Genomic DNA, 20,212 nt, shown 5'->3' on the forward strand with positions numbered 1-20,212 from the left:
CAATCGAGCTCTCTCCTTTCTCAAAAAAAAAATAAAAACAATCGAGCTCTCTATAAATATATGTATACACTCATGAACTACTAATGTGTCTTGAAAACATGGGGCCCTAAATATTGATTAAAATGTGGGGGCCTGAGGCTGTTGCCTTTTATGTAAAGGGGTAAGCACGGCTCTGCTTGTATTATGTAAGGTGCAAAGGATTACACATCATTCTATCGAATGATCTAAATATATTGTAATCAATTTATTTAATCCTGGCCACGAGTTTATAACTGTATATACCATATCTAAATACAGAGTATGTTATTACTACGTAGGGGAATTGGGTTGTATGACGTTGAAAAAAACCATAATTCACTTTATAGCCAATTTCCCTAATATATCAATACACCGTTTGTCATTCCTATAATATTGCCATACTACCATTTCATTCCACCGGTGAAACCTGCAAGAAAAAAAGTAATCATAATTAATAATTAGTGACTGTAAAAATAAAAAAAAATGGCCTTGGTTATTCTCACATATCTAACAAAGTAAATTTTCATTGAGAAAATATAGAAAGGTTAATAGATTCATTTTTAGATTTGAGCGACAAAGATACCATTGACTACATTCTTAGAGAAGTTTTGTGGAGGAGAAGACCATTTTCGAAGGTTTGGTAGGTGACAGACGGTGTTGTATATAAATGGAATAGTGCAGATGATATGGAATAAAACTTAGATGATATGGAATAAATTGGAACGTTTAATATCACCTTATTTTGCTTCTGAATTCATAAAAATTTAAAACTTACGTATTTTGATATATGAGTTGGGGTTTATATTTCGTGTAGGGTTTAGTAATGATTGGATAGGGTTTAGTTTCTGGAATATTGGGTTCACCATTGGGAAAGCATTACTTGTTTCTATTCTGTTTGGATATGGAATAGAACACTTCTGAACTTTCATATCATGTGTTTTAATTTTGGTAATATAGAATTGACATATTACATAATATAATTTAATATAACATAACATTATGTATTTTTTTTGATTTTGATATATGAGTTTAGGGTTTATATTTGGGTTAGGGTTTAGTGATTAGATTTTAAGGTTTAGTTTTTAGATAATATGGAATAAAACTTAGATGATGTGGAATATAACTCTCGATGCTTATGTATGTGATCAATAAATTTATACATGGATAATTTTTTCTTCTTTCAAAAAACCACAACGTCACTTACTTTATAAATTGTAACTGGCAACCTATTACACGAAAGGACAGAACATGATAGAATGTGTACAAAAAGTCTGACATTAAATTAAGTCAAAATCAATGTTAATTACTTAATTTCACATTGAGCATGGCTATCTCATCAATAAGCCCGTACACGTAAGCTCACTATATTTTTTTTTTGATAAACATGATAGCTCACTATTTCTACTTGCATATTATTGCAACTCAAATAATATCATTTTAGTCGGTTATGCATAACGGCTGCTGTAGCTAAGAGGAAACTAGACATTCCTTCAAAATGGATCAATGGCTAGTACCATGATCCATACCAACTCACAATCTAGACACTAGATCTTACGATAAATTCCATAATGGAATCCACGTTTTTTTTTTTGAACTAATTTTAATGGAATCCACGTTGAGTCATCATGACTATACTTATTTACCTAGATAAACAACTCTCTTTTGGGTGGGGGATAAAATAAATATGATGACCCATTATACTACATTTAACCAAATTTGTTGCCGTTGCCATAACTTTTCTTGTTAATTCCACACAGAGAGGCTAGAAGATAAAACTTTGTACCGATCACTAATGCGATACCAACAAGGCAACAACATAGGATACTGCCTCTTTATATTTCTTTGTGATGTTGAGCTTCTTAAAGCTTTTACTTTTGCTGTACGCATCAATGCTGAGAGATTATCACATAAAAGAACCGGAATTGATGAAAGCTGAATTTCAATCTCTTTCAAGATCATACACATCCAGATAATCTCTAAGGCTGTTTTTGATAACGATCTGTACTCAACTTCTGTAGAACTTTTAGAGATGTTTGATTTACTGAATCCTCATGTTAATTGCATAGTTTCACCACAACTACTCCAATCACTGTCACTTGTCACTATATGCACTGAGCTTGAAATCTGTGTTTTTGTTGAATGATATCCCCATAGTGACTGTTCCTTTAACATATTTTAGAATCCTCTTCAGGTGACTGTAGTCTGTAACAGTAGGTGCATTCTCTGACAGACATAGTTGACAGCAAATTGTAAGATATTGAAGTTTACCGGCTAGACTTCTGAAGTATGTCGGATTCTGAAAGAGTTCCTCCTGTTGATTGGGATCTCTATCTCTGTTAATCTGAATTGGCAATAAGAGTTGGCATTGGCGAACAGTCAGACATAGAGGTCACAACTAGTAGATCTTCTGCATACTTTTGCTGCGATAGGAATATACCATCTTCGTGAAACTGAGCTTGAATACCTAGGAAGTATTTAAGTTTCCCTAGATCCTTCATTCTGAATTGCTTGTTTAACTCGAGAAGAAGAGTTTGTAGTAGCGCTGAACTGTTTCATGTGATCAACATGTCGTCTACATAGAGAAGTTAATATAATGATGTTGTTACCTTTGATGCAGACGCATTGAAGGATCATGATGCTACAGGTGAAGCCAAACTCAAGCAGGAAGGTGCTAAATTTGTCAAACCACGCCCTCGAAGCCTGGTTGATCCTGTAGATAGCCTTCTTCAGAAGACATACATGATTCAGGTAATCTTTATCCACAAAACAAGTTGGTTATTTCATATAAACCGTCTCATGTAGATCACCGTGAAGAAACGTGTTTTGACATCAAATTTTCTGACATCCCATTGCAGGAGAGTGGCGATGTGAAGAACCATTATGATAGTAGCCGTTCTGATCACTGGACTGAAAGTATCAAGGTAATAGATTCCTTCTTCTTGCTCATTACCTTTGGCAACCAGTCTTGATCTTTTTTTGTCTAGTGTTCCATCTGCATTTAATTTTGTTCTGAACATCCATATGCATCCGAGAACATGCATTCCTTCCTCATAAGGAACCATAACACATGTTCATGTTTCTTGACAGTTTTCAATCTCTTCTGTCATAGGTGCATTCCATCTTTCAAAGCTTCAGTAACTGTTCTAGGTTTCAGATAGGATATCTTCGATGTTATCAGAACATATCTAGGATTAGGCTTCCGGATTCCAATCTTAGACCTTGTAATCATAGGATGATGCGTTTCTGGTGCAGATTGTTGACCGGTCACATGTTGATGATTGACAAGTGATATAAATTGAGCTGGTTGAGGATTACTCTGAGGCTCTTCAGGAGGTGAAGAGATCACTGTCGAAGATGCATGAGCTGATGTACTGACTGAGTTTCCAAGAGGCAGAAAATCTTGTTCAGTAAACTGAGGTAAAAGTTGTTGTAGTACTACAAGTTGTCTTTCAACTGTCTGTTCTAAAGGAACTTGTCTTGTTTCAGGAGCTGAAGGCTGAGTTCTGTAGAAACTCTTCTTCCAAGCATCCATGAGAGGTGTTGAAACCTCTTGCTGAAGATGCTTGTACTTATCAGAGAATGGGTATGAGTCTTTATCAAATATAACATGACGAGAGATGTATACTATGCCCGTAGGAGGATACATACATCGATATCCCTTGAATCTTTTATTATACCCCAAGAAAACACAAGGTAATGATCTCGGATCAAACTTGTTTAATCTCTTAGAGTAGGATAACAAGCACATCCCAAAGCTCTTAGAGCAGTATAATCTGGAGTTGTTCCATGAAGTTTCTGATATGGACTGTTATATGTTTTGTCCAGAGAGGAGGATGGCATGAGATTAATGAGGAAGTTGGCGGTGAAGAAAGACTCAACCCAATATTTATGCAGAAGCTTACTGTCAAAGATCATCGAGAGAGCCAGCTCAATAACATGCATGTGTTTCCTCTCAGCTAGTCCATTCTGCTGAGTGGTGTGAGGACACGAGACATGCTGAGAAATCCCATGACGTTGAAGATGAGTAAGGAAGCAGGTACTGGTGAAATCTCCTCCACCATCACATTAAAAGGTACCGATCTTGCATTGAAGTTGGTTCTCGACTAAACTTTGAAACTTGCAAAAGATAGGATAAAAGTCTGATTTATTCTTGAAGGGGTAAAACCAACATAACGTATATCAATGGTCTACAAAGATTACATAGTAACAGAATCCCTGACAAGATACAACAGGTGCAGGGCCCCCACAGATCACAATGTATCCTTTGAAGAGGTCTTGAAGGAGAAAACTAGATTGAAAGAATGGTAATCTACTGCTTTTCCCAAGTCGACATCCCTCACATATCTTCTTGGTACATCGGCTTATTGTGATAGATTTTAAAGCAGAAAGCTGCTGGAGAACCTGCAGATTAGGATGACCCAGTCTCCTATGCCAAACATCATCTTAAGAAGACTGTTGCATAGAGGAGAACAAGGAGCATGCCTTGGAGCTTGGTTCCAGCATGTACATACCCTTAGTGTTTCTTCCCTTTATCAACAACCTCTTTGTGCGCTTGTTCTTTACACGAACCCCAACATCATCAAATTTAAAAGAGCATGGATAATCTTTTGTTGCTTTTGAAACAGATACGAGAGACTTAACAATACTAGGACATACTAACACACCAGACTAGGTCTTCTGTGTTTTCTTCACTTAAGCCATGAAAGTCACTTTAGTCTCCCGCATCGGCAGAGAAGTTCTCTCTCTATCTCTCTCTCTCTCTCTCTCTCTCTGTTTCTTTGTTCTCATTAGTGGGTTTAGTTTCTTAATGAAATCGAGGGCTTGAGTTTGCTCGAATAGCGAAGTGGTGTTAAATGGTGTTTTATTGTATTGTAACAGGCTAACAGCTAAGAAATTTTACCCATCGAGGCAAATACTGACACTTTCCGTGGCTCCTGAATCAAAGAACAAACCTATTGTCCTTAACAGCAAGAAACCACTCAAAGACTACTCTGATCATAAAAAACCACATCATGTTGGTGATACATAAGACTATCATCCAAAGCTTGATCATCCATATCTAAAAGAATGTTATGCAGCAAGCAACAAACAAAGATCATCTTTGGTAACCTGTTTCTATCAGGCCTCCACATCACTCCATTTATTATCCTCCACTTATCTTTAAGTTTTCACAATGCCATTTGCCCCGGTTTTGTAGTCTCAGAGTGTCTTCTGTTGAACTGAGTTTGAGGAAGTGGTAAGAGTTTGCGTTGGTATGGAGTGAGAAGCCATGGAAGAAGAGGAAAGCTTGAGTCACCTACAATGCATTCTCTTAGCTCTGCATCCAAATGAGTTTGATAAACAAATTACAAATATACCCTTGGTTTGAGTTAATCATATGTTTGATATTAATTTTAACTATACTAATTTTTATTATTTAGTCTAAAATATATTTACACTAAAATTATTTTAAAATTATCATTTTGACATTTATAAAATTTTATTTCATATAAATTTATAAATTTTTATATAAATTTGCATTAAATTTTAAAATAGAGACTCAAATTTTAATAATCTTTTAATAAACTTTCAAACAACTCAAAGTAGACTCAAATTTTAATAAACTTTCAAACAACTCAAAATAGACTCAAATTTTAATATACTATCAAAGTACACTCAAATTATATAAAACTGAAATTTAAAAGATGTCTCCAAACAAATAATCTTCTTGAATCTTCACATTCTTCACTCTCCAATTATAAGATTGAGATGGGATCTACTGTCCTGAAACAGATATGATTAAACTTTTAAATTCATATAAAAGCAAATGATATAACATAAACATAAGCATGATCTCAGACTCATAGCAAACAAAGCACTCAACACAAAATGATCTCAAACTCGTATCAAACAAAGCACTCAGCAAATGATCTCAGACTCAGCAAACAAACTCGTGACTGATAATGATAAGATCCATGAATGACTTGAGAGTACAAAACTTCACAATGATCAACTGAGAAAACATAGACTAATTAAACTTTTAAATTCACATACAAAAATGATTATCTCAGACTCATAGCAAACAAAGCACTCAACAATGATCTCAAACTCGTGGCAAACAAAGCACTCAGCACAAAATGATCTCAGTGATAGAGTCTTGAACTCCGATCTCTCTGAAACACTCCGTAATGTCTTCTTATTGATAACACGAACCAATTACAAGAATGAATGAAGCTTTGAGTACGATTACAACTATGCTCTCATGGCGAACACAGATGCAATCATCAGTCTCATGGCGACTGAGAGAGAAGACTCATATCGTCTTTCTACATACAACATCAAAGCATAACTCTCTTCATCGATCAAGCTCTCTATTTATACTTCATCTTCGTCCTTCTCTATCCCAACTGCAAACCTTCCCAGTCCGCCAGAGTCGCTTATCCTTTTAATCCTCGTCCACGTCAGCTTGATTTGGTATCTTCATTTAAGTACATATCACTCAGACTCAGCAAACAAACTTGTGACTGATAATGATAAGATCCATCAGTGACTTAAGAGTACAAAACTTCACAATGATCAACTGAGCAAACAGAGACTGATTAAACTTTTAAATTCACATAAAAGCAAATGATATAACATAAACAGAAGCATGATCTCAGACTCATAGCAAACAAAGCACTCAACACAAAATGATCTCAAACTCAGCAAACAAACTCGTGACTGATAATAAGATTCATCAATGACTTGAGAGTACAGACTTTCACAATGATCAACTGAGCAAATCGCATGTCAGGTTCTCTGTTTATTCCAGCAATTCAACAAGACTACAAACATAACAAGACCATAGACACATACCTGTTTGATGCTAATATAGAAGTCTAGTTCCTCTTGCCATCTCCATAGTAATAGAGTCACGCATACCCTCCATCACTCTTGCTTAAGATTTACTCACGCTCATGACTCAAACCATTGTTTCTATTCATTTGCAAGTTAAGATACATCATTCATAATTCACAAGCTATGAGATTCTGCTAGTGAGATAAGCTAAGCTAAGCTAAGCAAATCAGAGAACAATCAAACCCATCACTGAACAGACGAAATTCAAACAGAAGAAAAATGAAAAGTCGAGAGAGAGACTTCGAGAGATACTCCATAGAGAGAGATGCGGCGAGAGAGAGGCAGAGAGTGTTACGTTTGATCGTTGTATCTTAGATTCAGTTCGACTTGACTTGGCTAAGTAAAAGAAAGACAAAGAAATTTGTTTGCCCAGTTCGTGGATCCACCACTACGTCTGGGGGGAGGCTCTTGCTCCCAATCCACTATCAGATCACCGGGAATAAGCCTCCGGCGTGATTACACTTCTCCGATCTCACTATCTCTTTGTTTACAGGTTACAATAGAGATGAGGAAAACGAGATTACAATCAAGGACTATAGATCGATGAAGCTATATCCTGCTGAACTCGATTCCACGCTCGAGGTAAGCCAGCTTCCTTCTCGATCTTTCTTCTTCTCACTTGATCGCTCTGAGTGTGTGTAACAAACTCTCTTAACAGAATCTCCTTTCTGTTGCAGGTTATGAAGACGACGGCCCAACTCCTGAAGCCCAATAGCCTAAGCTTTTTCTTCTTCCTGATAGTGGACGGCCCATGAAGATAGGCCCAGGAGAGTCAAGACATAAGCCCACACAACATTCTCCACCTTGGCTTTACTCTCCCTCTACCTTCTCATTCGGACAACCTAGCTTCCAGTCGAAACTCTCGACTTTTCTCATCTCTTCAGCCTCTGTCACGATCTTCACCCTCTATCTTCAATCAAGCTCCTCCTTCAGTGTTTACCCTCCAAACCTCTCGGAAACAGCTCTTAATCCCTAGATCGATCAGCTCACGTCACTTCGCTTCGAACTTTCAGGTAACTCCACATTTTTTTTTCTCAATTCTTGCCTTTTAACTCACTGATTACTGACAATCCAAAAATGACGCTCTGTCCCTTTTTCAAACATGGGAGATAACAACTGAGATATCTCTTCCTGCTGCCAGACGACCCCTCTGTCATCTTCCTCAGCTGTAGGCAGTGAAGCCTACTCCAGAACCTTGACGTTTACTAGACTCTTTTCCAGAGTCTTGCCAGGTACACACTTAGTCAGGATATCTGCTAGATTTAGACTTGTGTGAACCTTGATAACTATGACTTCACCTGCTGCGATCACCTCTCTGATGAAATTGAACTTAGTACGAATGTGTTTAGTCCTCTCATGATAACCACCATTCTTAGCTAAGAAAATTGCTGACTGTGAATCACAATTAATCTTGACTGCTTGCTGTACATAACCCAACTCTTCACAGAACCACTTAAGCCATAACGCCTCTTTAGATGACTCTGTTAGTGCCATGTATTCTGATTCAGTGGTTGATAAAGCCACAACTGGTTGGAGGCCTGATCTCCAGCTAACTGTGTTGCTTCCCACTTGAAAAATATACCCAGTAACTGATCTGCTTCGATCTAAATCTGTAGCATAATCCGCATCACAAAATCCTTCCACTTTGAATTTTGAATCTTTAGTAAACGTTAAGCTGTAGTTGAAAGTGCCCTTAATGTACCTTAGAATCCACTTTACTGCTTCCCAATGAACACGTCCTGGATTCCCCATGTAACGACTAACCAAACCAACAGCATGTGCTATGTCTGGTCGTGATCCCACCATAGCGTACATAAGACTCCCAACTGCGCTCGCATATGGGATGTCGTCCATGTAAGCCGCTTCGATCGCACTCTCTTCCTCGTCTAAACTCTTCAACTTAAACTGAGATCCCATAGGAGTTGTAACTGGTTTGCAGTCTGACATGTTGAAGGTTGAGAGTACTTGCTTCAAGTACTTTCCCTGAGACAACTTCAGAAGATCTTTCTGTCTATCTCTGAAAATATCCATTCCAAGGATTCTAGATGCACGTCCTAAATCCTTCATCTCGAACTCTCGATTCAGACTTTCCTTCAAATTTTGAATTCCTTTAACATCCTTCGAAGCTACCAACATATCATCCACGTAGATAAGCAAATAAATCTTATCTGAATTTTCTTTGCCTCTAATGTAAACACACGGATCATAGCTGCTCTGTGTAAACTTCTGATCCTTCATGAACTCATCAAAACGTTTGTTCCACTGTCTTGGCGACTGCTTGAGTCCGTATAACGATTTTTTCAGTAGACACACCCAATTTTCTTTCCCTTTTACAATGAACCCCTCTGGTTGCTCCATGTAAATCTCCTCATCTAGGAAACCATTCAGAAAAGCTGTCTTGACATCTAGTTGCTCTAGTTCTAGGTCCTCATTCACGACTAGAGACAACATCAGTCTGATAGATACATGTTTTACAACCGGTGCAAAAACTTCATTGTAATCTATCCCTTCCACTTGCGAGTATCCTTTTGCCACCAATCTGGATTTAAACCTCGGATCTTCAACTCCAGGAATCCCTGGTTTCTTCTTGTAGACCCATCTACAACCAATGACACGTTTCTTCTCAGGTCGCTTCACTAAAACCCAAGTTCCATTTTTCTCCAAAGAAATCATCTCTTCTACATTTGCTGCAGTCCATTCCTTGTTCTCACGTGTTTTCATAGCTTCTGCATAGGAACGTGGTTCATCTATCTCAATGTCTTGTGCCGCTGCCAAAGCGTAAGCCACAACATCAAAGTCATCAAACTTAGATGGCATCTTAGTCTCTCTTCGACTTCTGTCTCTAGCTAGAATGTAGTTACTCAGATCCTGTTCTTCTTCTGTGCTGCTATCTGACTCGTTCAATACTGAATCTTCTTCAGTAACTGATCCTGAAACTACTCCACCTGAAACTGAAGACTCCGTAGTAGTGCCTGAGGTAGATGCCTCAGCATCATGTAGACGACCCGTAGGACCTTCAATCAAATCTGGACTGAAAGAAACTCTTTTACCTTTTCCTTTATCAACTGTCTTCATCTGAACTTGTTCTCCGGCATCATTGTCACGCTTGGACTCTTGCTTAGCAGAATCTTTGAAGACTTCTTCCTCATGGAAGACTACATTTCTACTAACCACACATATCCTCTCTTCTGGCATCCAGACTCTGAATCCCTTTGTTCCTTGAGGATAGCCAACAAAGTATCCCTTAGTAGCTCTAGTACTAGTCTTTGACTTAACTGAATGAACGTAAGCTGAGCACCCAAACCGTCTCAGGTGGGACAGACTTGGCTTAAAACCACTCCATAATTCTTCTGGAATCTTGAAGTCTATAGCTGAACTTGGTGACCTGTTGATTAGGTATACAGCTGTAGACGCGGCTTCAGCCCAAAAACTTTCTTCCATCCCACTTTCTGCAAGCATACACCTCACACGTTCCATAATAGTCCTGTTCATCCTCTCTGAAACTCCGTTCTGTTGCGGGGTGTATACACACGTCCTGTGTCGCTTGATTCCGGACTCTTTGCAGAACTCATCGAATCTAGTATTGCAGTACTCCAAACCATTGTCTGTGCGTAAACACTTCACCTTCTTAGAGGTCTGGTTCTCCACTTCGAGCTTCCACTCTCTAAACTTTGAAAAGGCCTCATCTTTAGTTCGTAGAAAATAGATCCAGACCTTTCTTGAGTAATCGTCTATGAACGTTATGAAGTACCGCTTCTCTGCTAAACTAGGAACAACTGTCGGTGCTCCCCATAAGTCCGAATGAACATACTCTAGGACCTCTCTAGACGTATGTTTTCCTTTCTTGAAGCTTTGCTTGTGTGCTTTTCCTAACACACATTCCTCGCAGAATCCAAGTGATCCCACGTCCTTGCTCTCCAGATAGCCTTGCTTGACTAGAGCTTCCATATTTTTCAAACTTAGATGACCCAACCTAGAGTGCCACTTCTTTGTAGCATCAACTCTAGGAGCAGACACATGTGCTTCACCCTTTAGCACGGTTTCCTGAAGAAAGTATAATCCGTCAGTGTAGATGCCTGTTACAACTTCTCTACCATCTTTGTAGAACTTAACTTTGAACTTATCTCCAGTGTAGTTGCATCCAGATTTCTCTAGACATCCATAAGAGATCAAATTTCTTCCCATTGTAGGCATGTACTTAACTCCAGTAAGCACAACTATAGAACCATTAGGATTTCGTATTCTAATGTTTCCCACGCCTTTGATCTCGCTGAAGGTATCATTTCCCATTAATACCTTTCCTCCTTCGCCTTCTTGGAAGTCAAACAATACTCCTTTGTCTGGTGTAATGTGAAAGCTAGCTCCAGAGTCCATTACCCACTCCTTTCTAGTGTCCTGAACACTCGCAGTTAATATCAACGGTTCCCTTTTAGCAGCTACATTCGCTGAATTTGAGCTGCGGTTCTTTCCCCTGTCGGGACACTCACGCTTCCAGTGACCTTCCTTTCCACAAACGAAGCATCCTTTATCATTCTTAGAGTTGCCTTGTTTTGAGAAGTTCCTTCCTCTGCTCTTAGAACGGTTTCGGTTTGAATGATTTCCTCTCTTATCATTTCTACCTCGGTCGCTGACATATAACCCCTCAGCCTCACTCTTGTTCTTATGCAGTAAGCCTCTCTCCCTTAACTCTGTCTCTTTAGCGTATGCTGAGGTGATTACATCACTCACCGTGAGCGTGTCTTTGTCACTTCCATACTTCAAGGTATGAACCAAAGGCTCAAACTTTGATGGCAGTCCCGTGAGTATTTGAATAGCCTGATCTTCGTCTGAGATGTTGATGTTAAGACTCTCCAAGTCATTAACAAGTTTCAGAAAAACGTCTAGATTCTCCTCTATTGTTTTTCGATCATCCATCTTGTAACTTGCAAACCTTTGTTTCAGGTATATTCTATTTGGGAGAGACTTCGTCTGATAATCCTTCTCCAAAACTTTCCAGATACCAAGTGCGGTATCTTCCTTCATCACTTTTCTTATGATCTGATCACTCAAGCTCATTTTGATAAGACTCCTAGCTCTCTTATCTTTTACAGCTCTCTTGGGATCAACTTCTGTCTTTGCATCATCTCCATCTTTTTCAGAATCTTCAGCTTTGACCACTTCTTCCTCAAGAACTGAGTCTAAACCGAGGATCTCTAGCGCGCACAACATCTTGTGCTTCCAGATGCCAAAATATCCCTGTCCATCAAACTTTTCAACCTCAAACTTCCCCCGAGTTGGCTCCATGACTGACCTTCTGTATCTCGATCTTCAAGCTTGCAGGATACAGTCTGAAAACTGAAGATCTCCGTGTAGTTATGGAAACAACAGACCTTATCCACAAGAGCTACTGATCGATCCTGCAGATTCTTCAACGCAAACAACACACACAGATAAACCAGATAAGTTTCGAACCTTGACCTGATCTTTCTTCTTGCTTGCTTGATTCTCTGATTTGACGATCTTGCTTCTCGTACTGATCCGAATGAGAACTTGAGGCGATGATCTTGATACTGCAACCTGGCTCTGATACCACTTGTTACGTTTGATCGTTGTATCTTAGATTCAGTTCGACTTGACTTGGCTAAGTAAAAGAAAGACAAAGCAATTTGTTTGCCCAGTTCGTGGATCCACCACTACGTCTGGGGGGAGGCTCTTGCTCCCAATCCACTATCAGATCACCGGGAATAAGCCTCCGGCGTGATTACACTTCTCCGATCTCACTATCTCTTTGTTTACAGGTTACAATAGAGATGAGGAAAACGAGATTACAATCAAGGACTATAGATCGATGAAGCTATATCCTGCTGAACTCGATTCCACGCTCGAGGTAAGCCAGCTTCCTTCTCGATCTTTCTTCTTCTCACTTGATCGCTCTGAGTGTGTGTAACAAACTCTCTTAACAGAATCTCCTTTCTGTTGCAGGTTATGAAGACGACGACCCAACTCCTGAAGCCCAATAGCCTAAGCTTTCTCTTCTTCCTGATAGTGGACGGCCCATGAAGATAGGCCCAGGAGAGTCAAGACATAAGCCCACACAACAGAGAGGTAGAGAGAGAGGTGGAGAGAACTCAAGCTCAAGCTCCTTTCATGGCGAGAGAGAGAGAGTGAGATGTGGAGATTGATGGTAGTGAGAGAGATACAAGAGTGAGACTTAGGATAATTAGGTTTGTTATTTCAGAAGTTTACGAGGGGTGATATCAAATTTTTAGGATTTTCACTGAACCAGTTGCAGCCAAATGATTCGATTCGGTTCAGTCAACTGGTTTTTAAATTTAAACCTATATTTTCGAAAATCATTCAGATGAACAATCCGGATGAATTGTACTTTTTGTGTTTAAACGAACAAAATCCTCATCTCCATCCGAATTGATCATTTGAATGGAGAAACGAACAACCCCTTTGTATCTTGGGTTAATTAAAATTAGTCTAAGATGATTTTTTTTTGCTAAATAAAATGATGATAAAATTATTTCAAAAATGTTCTCTTTTTGATCTTACGATTCTTACCAATGCTAACTAACTGCAGACACTGAGCTTCCGTCACTAGTTCCATTTGTTGCAACAACGGATACCGGGCTAGCAACTTATGTCTCGTCCATGTAAGAACCGCCATTGTTGTCAGTATCTCCTGATATCTTTTGATGATTATAGCTTGTTTCCTGAATCGGTCGTGCCTCAACAGTCTGGTGATCCACCTTTGCGTTTGTGTGACCAGTGTTTTGAAGCTTCTTGAGACAGGCCTTGGCGAGATGACCCTTTTCTATACACTCTTAATCCTCCTTTTGGTCTTACCAAAGCTAACCTCAGATGCTAATCTTCCAATATGAGCTTCATTTGTAGCAGTGTATGTCTCATTCATGCAATAAGAACCACCATTGTTCTTTTGAAGGTCATAGCGTAGCATAGCAGTACTTGTGTTAACAGTCTCTTGATCCAGCTTTGCGTTTGCCTGATCATGAGCATCTTCAAGCTTCTTGCGACAAGCTGTGGCAAGATGACCCTTTTCTCTACACAACAGATCCTCCTTTTGATCTTACCAGGTGTACGATTAGTACTGTTCTTCCACAGATAACATACTGATCCAGCTTAAGCGCCGCCATGGCCACAGACAGACTATCATTGAAATCCACATGCGCACACCCTTTGAACTCCCCTGTTTTTTTTGTTTTTGCCTAACCGTGCCGAGTTTATTACGTAGCCAGAGAAGAGTTTACATATGTCACACTCTTTTGTATCCCATGCTAAGTTCCAATGCATACCCTGTTATAACCCTCCACTATTTCTGAAACGAAGACAAAAGATGTTCTCCTTCTCCGAATATTCTGCTTCAGCTTCTTCTTTGATGGCACCACCATGTTCACTTATTCACCAAAGTGAAAACGAAATCTCTCCATAAACCCTAATAAAATGATTTTTATACGGCTTGGACATAGGCTCTGTTGGGTTTTAGGTTAATGGGCTCTGTTGGGATCTAGATATGAGATTAGATGTTGACTTGACTCTATCCTTGTTAATTGATTCAACTATTTTTACCATGATATATTTTATATTGGTGTTAAAATATACGTAATACATTAATTAAAAATCCTACTATATATTAAAATGAAATTCATTTAACCAAATTTGCTTGTTTATCGTTCATAGGTGAAGTTTCAAAAGATTGTCTTAAACTGACTATAATTCTCTTTTTATTTAATTTTTTTAAATCAAAACAATAATCCAAAAATTAATAATAGCCATTGCCAAACACCCAAAACAAAATGATTTATAGTAAATAATTATAAAACAATAGAAATTGTATACAACCTTTCATCAATTAACTTTAACAATCATGTATGAAAATAGTTTTTAAACAATTTATAGAAACCGGCACAATGACTTAGTATTTGTACACAAGACATTGTAATATTTATTACTTTTAGAAAACTCTTTCATAAATAATACATAATTAATAAGTGAAAATAAAATAATTGTGGCTAATAAATTCTTATAATACATTTTACAAGGGTTTATAAATAACTTTAAAGGTCTATAAATAATCTAATCTATTAAAACAGGAGTACAAAATTAAACTAACCCTGAGTTTTCAATGTTAATTACTTTTGAATGCCACTGAAACTATTATTACTCTTTCCTTAAAATTAGCTTGTCTTTTCCGATCATTTAATGCATATTTCCTCATTTTAATTTATGCATTAAAAACGGAAACAACTTCAAACGTTAAACATATGTGAATTAACTTAATTACATGAAAACTCTCAGGCAAATATAAATATATCTTACCACTGTAACGAAAAAAAATTTCTTCTTCTCCTACAATGAGATGAATCGAATTACTTCAAAAGTAAATCAATGGATTATAACTTTAGTTTAATCTGCAGTTTTCTTCTTGACGTAGAACTTGATATTCCTGTTTAGATAGCGATGGATTCTAACTTTAGTTTTTTTTTTGAAAAAACTAAAATCATTAATCCAATTATTCTTTCATACATGAATCTAATTAATAATACATATAAAAAGAAGTCACGTTAGTCAAAGCAGCATACATATTATTAATAAAATAGATAAAAGGAAGTTATTTAATAGAGATTTTACATGACTTATAAAATATAAATCAGCTATACCAATCAATTCAAAATCTAAACAGAATATCTTTGCATTTGTTGAAAAAAAAAATCTTTACCGATAATAATTAAGTTCTAACCTATAATCACTCTCAAATATTTAATTTACCTATAAAATATAGAAATTGTATCCTATAATTTCGTTAACTTCTACATTTTGGTGAATAATAAATTATCATTAAAAAATTCCCTATCAATTTTTTTTTGCTAACTTGCGGAAGAGTTCAACATTAATTAAATTATTTGTAAATATTTCAACTGCAAACAATTGACTATATTTGCGTATAGTAGGAGATATTTTGGTAACAATTTAATTGTTGCAAATCAAGGGATTTTATCGTGTAAAGTGTTTAGGTATATTTTCTTCGTTAGGGTTTTACAATCACGTTATATATACATATATATACTGTACCTTGCATATATATATTCAACATCACCTCAATAGCTCCTAAACAATTTTTTTAGTTCGCTTCTTAGAGGTTATAATGTCAACAAACAAGAGTTTTACATTGTTAAACTACTTGAAGCCAAGGTTGAGTAAATGGTGTGTGCAGGTGAAGCTGATTTAATCAAGAAAACAAACCCCTCCCTATGCTGATGAAACAGTCGAAATGGTTTTGGCTGATAAGACTGTAAGTTTTACCTACATTGTTTAAATGTTGGTTATACTTAAAGTTTATAATCGATTTTTGTTTGTTTACAAGGTCATAAAATCCATGCATCATGCAACAGATCACACATGTTTCGGATCCAGCGAGACCTTATGATAAGAAAGTGGCGTGTGATTGAAAACTTTAAGGTATCCGGTGTGGGTAAAGGAAAATACTCACCATGCTAACTATTAAATAGAATGTTTTATACCTTTCAAAATTTAAGGATATTTTATTTATAGTTTGTATCATGCTAACTATTAGTTATTTATTTGATCATAATTCCAAATTCAACTTTATGTTTCCTATGTATACTATACGTACCTTAAATTATATGTACACCGTCTGTTTTTTTATTTTATAATAGCAACAATTAATACAAACAATCAAAAAAATATACGAAAAAATTAATACCCGCCCGACCGGGCGGGTCAAGATCTAGTTATAAATTAAAGGATAAAAACTGTGCAAATATTATCTTAGATTTTTTCATGAGTAATAATAACGTTCAATATTTTAAAATTCATGAAATACTAACTACAGTTATGTGAAAGTAATTCTTCTAAAACTTCCAAAATATAAAAATGAATAGGTTCAGTTTCCATAGTTAATCTCATTTTTATTTAAACATATATTACAATATAGATTAAAACTTTATTTCAAACATTAAAGATGATACGAAAAGCAACAACATTTACGATTTTAATAGAATGTGCTCAATTCTTAACGTATGATTTATATTTTCACATTTGTTTTGTATATGAATATGTAGAGAATCAAGGTAATGATGTACAATGAATATATTATGAAGAATATTTAGTTTTTTTTTGTAGTTTTTAAAATCAATTAAAATTATTAAGGACATCAAAAGCTTCAGTTTTTATATTAAAGATAAATCATTTAAGTGAATTTTTATGTGTCGCTAATAGGTGAAATATCAAAAAAAAATCCGAAGCCTCTCGCTCCGATTGAACACGGTGGAGAACCGTTCCAGTTATCTGAGATTTCACAGAGCCAGGTGTCCAAAGCCAGCCGTAGTTCCGTCGTCAGTGTACTGTCACAGCTACCCACCTCGGAGGCATACCGCGGCCATCAAACGAAGAGATCCGTATGAAGATTTAACTCGCAAACCCTAGCCACCGTAATCGACTTTGCATCTCCACCTTCTCACAGGTCCGAGCCACCATGTGCTCCTCGTTTTTCCTACCGTTCATGAGTGAGTCCACGCCGGACAAGAAACCCAACAAGGAGAATCACCATATCCAAGTGAGCACCGCCGTCAACATCAGCCGGTTCTGTCCACTCCGTTTCCCATCGAAAAATCTCTACATCTAGCAGATCCGGTAAAAACCCGTCAAATCAGTCGTCCTCATGCGCCGGCGTCTCCGCGACGTCGCTCCCGATAAACGCGCCGGACTGGTCAAAGATTCTCCGTGAGGAGCATCGCGTTGGAGAAGGATCGAGGATGACGACGTAATCTTATAGACTGTTTACTTAATCTTTGTTGTCAATTTCTGTAATTTTGTTAGGCTAATATAGGTGAATTTCATAAAATAAATGGAGGAGGCTGAGAATTTCACGATCAAATGAAGAAGAAGAAAGACCAGAGGAATAGGAAAAAGAGAGAGAGAGAGAGAGAGAGAGTTAAATGAGGCTAAGTTCGGGGATTTGTATAGCTTCCTTACCTGTCTTCTCCCACAGTCTCTCTCCGTTGACAGGTTTTATGTTGTTTTCGTAGGTGTCTTGCCACCTTGATGTCAGATAGTAAGGATCAACAAAGCTACAAAATACAAAGAGAGATAGAGTTAGAACCTATATAATACTAAGATATGAGAAGAAAGAATAGTGCTTACTCTTCAGGTTCTTTGTTATGCTCGTTTATGACATAAATAGCATGCTGACAAGGTATCCCGGTGAGGTCCCATCGATTACAAGCACAATGCTTTTCTGGAAGACATACCACGTAGCTACAATCCCACTCAGTGACTTCATATAAGCTTTCACTACTTTTAATAACGGTGCAGTGGTTACTTGCTTGGCGGTTTTGCTCAAAAATCTCCATGATATTTGGTGGAAACTGAGTCGAACAGCCACTTGTTATGTCACGCCTTCGAGAGTTACGCTTCATTGCAAGTCTCCTAATCTCCTCAAGCATGTTAATCAGTGGCAACTTACGAGCATCTTTGATTGTTCTGTTGAAGTTTTCTGAGAGGTTGTTACACACATCTTCGCATCGTGCATGTCTACTGAAAAATGCTCTACACCATGTCTTTGGTTCTGTCTTCAGCAAGTCCTCATGTGCCTTTGCGTCGAACACTTCTAAAGCCATCAAATTGATCTGATAATCTCCATTCGTGAAGCTGTATGCAATTGCCCAGAAATAATCTTCATACTCTGACGCACTATAAACCTTCCTCCAATTTGCAAAAATGTGTCTAGCACAATGTCTATGCTCTGCCTCGGGTAGAAGGTCTGCAACAGCATTTATCAAACCTTTCTGCTTGTCAGATATGATAGTGAATCCATTGCCTAACCCCAAATCCAAATCAACCTTCAACTTATCAACAAACCAAGCCCATGAAGCATTATCTTCCACTCTAACTATTGCCCACGCTATAGGATAAATCCTATTATCTGCATCTCGACCAACAGCTGCAAGAATCTCACCCTTTAACTCCCATTTCATAAATGCCCCATCAAGTCCTATAATAGGCCGACAACAATTCTTCCATGTGTTCCTCAGATTCTCAAAACAAATGTAGAATCTGTCGAAGACAACCTTACCATCTTCACGAGGAATAGTCACAATCTCAGTCTTCGTATTCTCATTTGAACGCTGAAGCTCCCTCTCATAATCCCACAGCTTGGCGAATTGCTCTCTCTGAGTTTGTATTACCAAATCTAGAGCCATTCTTCTTGCTTTCGTGCATATCCACTTAGAAACTGAGAGACTGTACCTCATCATTATCTCATCCTTGATGTCAGTCCACTTAATACCAGGTCTTCTTCTTGCTTCATCCTTGTACATCCTTGCAATTGTACCCTGCTTCAACATCCTTGCTTTACTACTCTTCAGATGATTATGTTTATCCACATAAGATTTCACCATCCACTTCCCCTTTGGCTTCTCAACAGAGCAATAAATCTTCCACTCGCAATTTTCCTTTGTACAAATGGCTCCCAGCTTTGTTTTCTCCCATCGGCAAAGCTTCACATCGAAATTTGTCTTCAAAACATATCGCAACAGCTGGTCTTTGAACTCTTCTCCACTCTTGAATGTCTGCATTAACCACAGGTATGGAGGCTTCTCATTGCTGTACTTAGTTCTCGAAATCACCTTTTCCTGTCGATTGAAGTAATCCCACTCATCATCAGTGTCAACAGCAGGAGCCGGATGTTCATTATCCTTTAATTGCCTCTCCAATTCTTCTTCATCATCATCACAACCTGCACCTCTAATCTCCTCATTATCGGCATCTCTAACTTCCTCACTACTAGCACCTCTAACTTCATCATCTTGGTTATCTCCAAAGAGTGACTGAAATGGAATATCTTCTGCTTCTTCGATGACTTCTTCCTCAACCTCATCACGAGCATTAGACGATTCCCCATTGTTCTGAGCTTCCTCGTCTCTCTCTTCTTCACCGCTGTCTTCTTCACCTCTATCTTCTTCACCTCTATCTTCTTCACCATTCTCTGGAACCTGTTCACCAACACTCTGCTCAATGTAGATATCTACTCCACCTACTTTCATAGCTTCACAACACATCTGATTAATAGAAGCATCTGAAGAAAGTTCCAAAATCACTTTCACCGACTCCATATATTCTTGTGGAAGCTTGTACCAGACGTGTTTCACCTTCCCGTTTGACCCATTGTCTTCACAGAATCCTTCGAACATACACCACGTCATGTAATCTGGATCGATAGCAATGTCTTTATTCACTAACCCTCCCCGATACTGAAAGTCGTTATCTTTACGCTCCATAACGCCTCCATAATGTA

The 20,212-nt window shown here is 37.8% G+C and overlaps 1 long non-coding RNA gene across 1 annotated transcript; it reads right to left on the reverse strand.

Moving 5' to 3' along the window:
- Positions 1-5,537: 5,537 nt before the first annotated feature.
- On the reverse strand, positions 5,538-7,183 carry LOC106449217. The gene is made up of 3 exons (XR_001289104.3): positions 7,135-7,183; positions 6,853-6,972; positions 5,538-6,475 (listed from the first exon to the last, which is right to left on the reverse strand). It is a non-coding gene; the product is annotated as an uncharacterized LOC106449217 (long non-coding RNA).
- Between the last annotated feature and the right edge of the window lie 13,029 nt (positions 7,184-20,212).

The sequence above is a fragment of the Brassica napus genome, chromosome A4 (assembly GCF_020379485.1).
Source record: "Brassica napus cultivar Da-Ae chromosome A4, Da-Ae, whole genome shotgun sequence".
NCBI classification, from domain to species: Eukaryota; Viridiplantae; Streptophyta; class Magnoliopsida; order Brassicales; family Brassicaceae; genus Brassica; species Brassica napus.